Source organism: Triticum aestivum, chromosome 1B, assembly GCF_018294505.1.
Source record: "Triticum aestivum cultivar Chinese Spring chromosome 1B, IWGSC CS RefSeq v2.1, whole genome shotgun sequence".
NCBI classification, from domain to species: Eukaryota; Viridiplantae; Streptophyta; class Magnoliopsida; order Poales; family Poaceae; genus Triticum; species Triticum aestivum.
The window spans coordinates 12922814-12925987 of record NC_057795.1 but is presented as its reverse complement, the minus strand read 5'-3'; the positions used below and the strand labels follow the sequence as shown (position 1 = coordinate 12925987).

At 48.3% G+C, this 3174-nt stretch overlaps 1 long non-coding RNA gene across 1 annotated transcript; it reads right to left on the bottom strand.

Annotated features, from left to right (window-relative positions):
- Positions 1 to 874: 874 nt before the first annotated feature.
- Positions 875 to 1341, bottom strand: LOC123084410 (uncharacterized). The gene is made up of 2 exons (XR_006439371.1): positions 1258 to 1341; positions 875 to 1183 (listed from the first exon to the last, which is right to left on the bottom strand). It is a non-coding gene; the product is annotated as an uncharacterized lncRNA (long non-coding RNA).
- Positions 1342 to 3174: the final 1833 nt, after the last annotated feature.

Genomic DNA, 3174 nt, shown 5'->3' with positions numbered 1-3174 from the left:
CTTGCATATTATAGTTCATCATGAAGCTCTTGTAGCTTGGTGGCAGTGATTGGAGAATTTTGTCAATGACGCTATCATCCAAGTCTTGTGAGCAGACTTGTGACTGAAAACAGAAATTTTTATGTTCTTTCCAGTCCCCCAAGCACTTATGCAATTTTGAACTTTGGCACACACACCACAATGCAGAACCGTGTATGATGTGCATTGTAACAAGCAAAAAAATTGGAGTGTCATGGATGAGGAGGACGTCGGCTATGTTGTCGCTGCGGGCTGCTGAATTCGGATGGAGGGAGTATGGGAGGTGCAGCCGAGGGCTTACCTTGAGAGATGGAGAAAGCGCAGCAGTGTCCGGATGGCAGGCGCCTCATAATTTCTGGCAGCTTCTTAGTGCACGTAGGGGCAGCCTCGATTCCACCTCTGCTCCAGCTCCTTCCTCAATCGACCACCTACTCCAGCTCCTTTTCAATCCGTCTTGAACCCCTTGGATATCTCACATGGATGGCTTGTAAGGCATATCCTGAAACTAAGCATCATCAATAAACTTTAGTACTATCTTAGATGGAGAATTATAGAGGTATACTCTACACCAAAGTACCAACATGAAGTTGAGTAGTGGCTTTAGAGACAGATCTAAGACTTGTAAGCTCAGTAGTTGGTAAGAAACTCTCTTTTAGTTATTAGATAAAAGGTATGTAGACTTCTTAAGTTAGCAGGTGCTATCAGCTAGCACCATGGCCGTCTCTTCTTCTGCCCGTCAAACATGCTATGATATAGTACAAAATAAATATATATTTTATGAATATAGAATAAATAATGGGTGAGCAGAAGTGTTAAGCTTCATCAATCAAAAGCATACAACCCTCCAGCGAGTCCAGACCTGTCAATGTAAATGTATCAAATAATGTTACACATTTTGCATACCATTCTTTGTTCATCTCGACCTACACTACTTTGTAGCTTATTAAATTCCTATCCACCAAAATCTATCTATGACAATATCTAGCACTTAGTTGTTATATGACTTTTAAAAGCAGCTTGGCTAAGTCCTTAGCGGTGACGGTATGCAATACTAAGAATATGGTGGAGTGCTTGAGTCCGTTGTCAGCTTCAACATTCAAAGTTGCGAACTGGCTCCAACCTCCGAGTCAGAACACATTGAGGATAAGCAGGCCTGCCACGAAATCTGCAGCACTGGCCGTGAGCGCGGGCGACCGGGTGTGAGCAATAAAAAAATAGCAGCATCATTTGTATACGTACCAAACAGCTCGCCATGCCTATGCAAAATTCAGCTAGCAGAAATAGCAAAATTCAGCTAGAAGTAGCAAGCTAGCAGTAAGAGAGCGCAGTGCAGCACCACATCGTTGCTATCTCTCAAATTCTCCTTTTCACACCTGACTGAGCCCGTTTCACTCTTCTCTGCACCCATCTTCTCCCGGCTGAAGACTACCAAAAAATTGCTCTGTTCCAGCCAAGTGCATTTAGAAGTCATCACAAATTGGTTCACAGAACAGATAAATGAAGGTTGCAATTGGTCCCTGCTGTCTTGAAGCTCCTGCGGCACAAAACAAATATCATTGCACTTTTGTACTAATTCGGAACAAAACAAATCAAGGGAACTATCATTTTCTGACAAAGATGAAGGGAACTATCCTAATCCTCCTCTGACAACGGCCAACAGCTTCCTCTGCCTGCAACCATTCACTTCCTATGCATGGACAACCGGTCGGCCGAAGCACATCACAGATGCCACACACGCCACACCCGACCAGATATGTACAGCCACCGCCTGTGTGTGATGCGAGAGGACAACGGGGGATGTTGGAGAGAGAGGGAGCAGGAGATTGATGCGATGAGTGAGGGGAAGGCAGCTGCTAGACACCAGGAGCAGCTCCTAGCAGCGCGAGAGAGGGAGGCCTGGAGCAGAGGGAGGCGAGGAGGCGTAGGGAAGCGACCCGATGGCTGGCGCCTGGCGGCGGGGTGGCATTGGTGCGGCTGCTAGGGTTCGCAGGGGTCAGGGGGAAAATTACGCTTGCCTTCCTCATCGTCACCGGCGACCCCCGCCGCCTCGCCCGCCCCCGAATCCGCCTCCCCAACCCCTGACGCCGAAAGTAGCCGACGGTGGAAGGCCGCAGTGGGTCGCTGGTGGTGGAAGGCCGCGGGTGTGGGGGCATTTGGTTGGGGGTAGGCGCGCCGGTGGGGTAGGTGTTGGCGGAGCACGACCATGGTAGGCGGTGGCGGCGACGGCGACGGGGGGCGGTCCGGCGGAGAGCGGCGACGGGGGGCCGGGGGCGGCGGTGTGCGGCGACGGGGGTCGCGCCGGCGGCGTGCGGTGAGGCGGGGCGGGGAGGGGGTGGCGCGCTCGAGTGGAGATGGGATTGGGAGGCTGGGTCGTGCGGCTGGCTGTGTTTTTTTTTCTTTTCTCCGTAACTGTTTAGATTCGACTTATTAGGAGGACTGCGGGTTGAATAACTAAAACATCAGGGACTTTTTTGCAAAACGCCGACGTATGACCAGAAGCGATCGCTGCTTTATTAGTATTAGTAGGTAAGAAAGATAAAGGTAAAGAATATACGTGGTCCATGATAGGCCTCGAGTTTATCACCATCTTTGTTTAGTGTGCCGAATGGTTCCCATGGCCCCAAAATATCTGCACGAATATACTATCCGAAAACTCAAGAGAGAGAAATTAGGCTGACTTGTTCAACCAGGCTTAGCTTGTGGCGTTACATTGAAATCAAGGATGGCCCGTTACAGGTCATAGATCTAGACGCATTATCATTCCGTCCTTCATATCAAAGGATTTGATTATGCAAAACTATGGTAATCACCAATTAAGGGCAATCCTTTAAATGTTATCCTCAAATGCCTCTAGTAGGAACCTCAAAAAAAGCCTCTAGTAAGAACACGTGGTGCAATGTATGTGTCACTTTTCTCTGTTGGGGAGTTTTGGTGATTTTCTCTGTGGACCGAGCGAGAATGCAATTTTTTTCTTTTTTCTATTTTTCGACAAGGAGGATTACCTCCGGCATCTGCAACACCATGATGCACACAACCATCTTTATTAATTATTCATCAGAGTCCGACAAAATTAATATAAATATCAACCCAAAGCCACCTTCTAGGCGAACGAAGCGCTACGCCTACACCAATACAGATGTGTCTTGTGCGCATAAC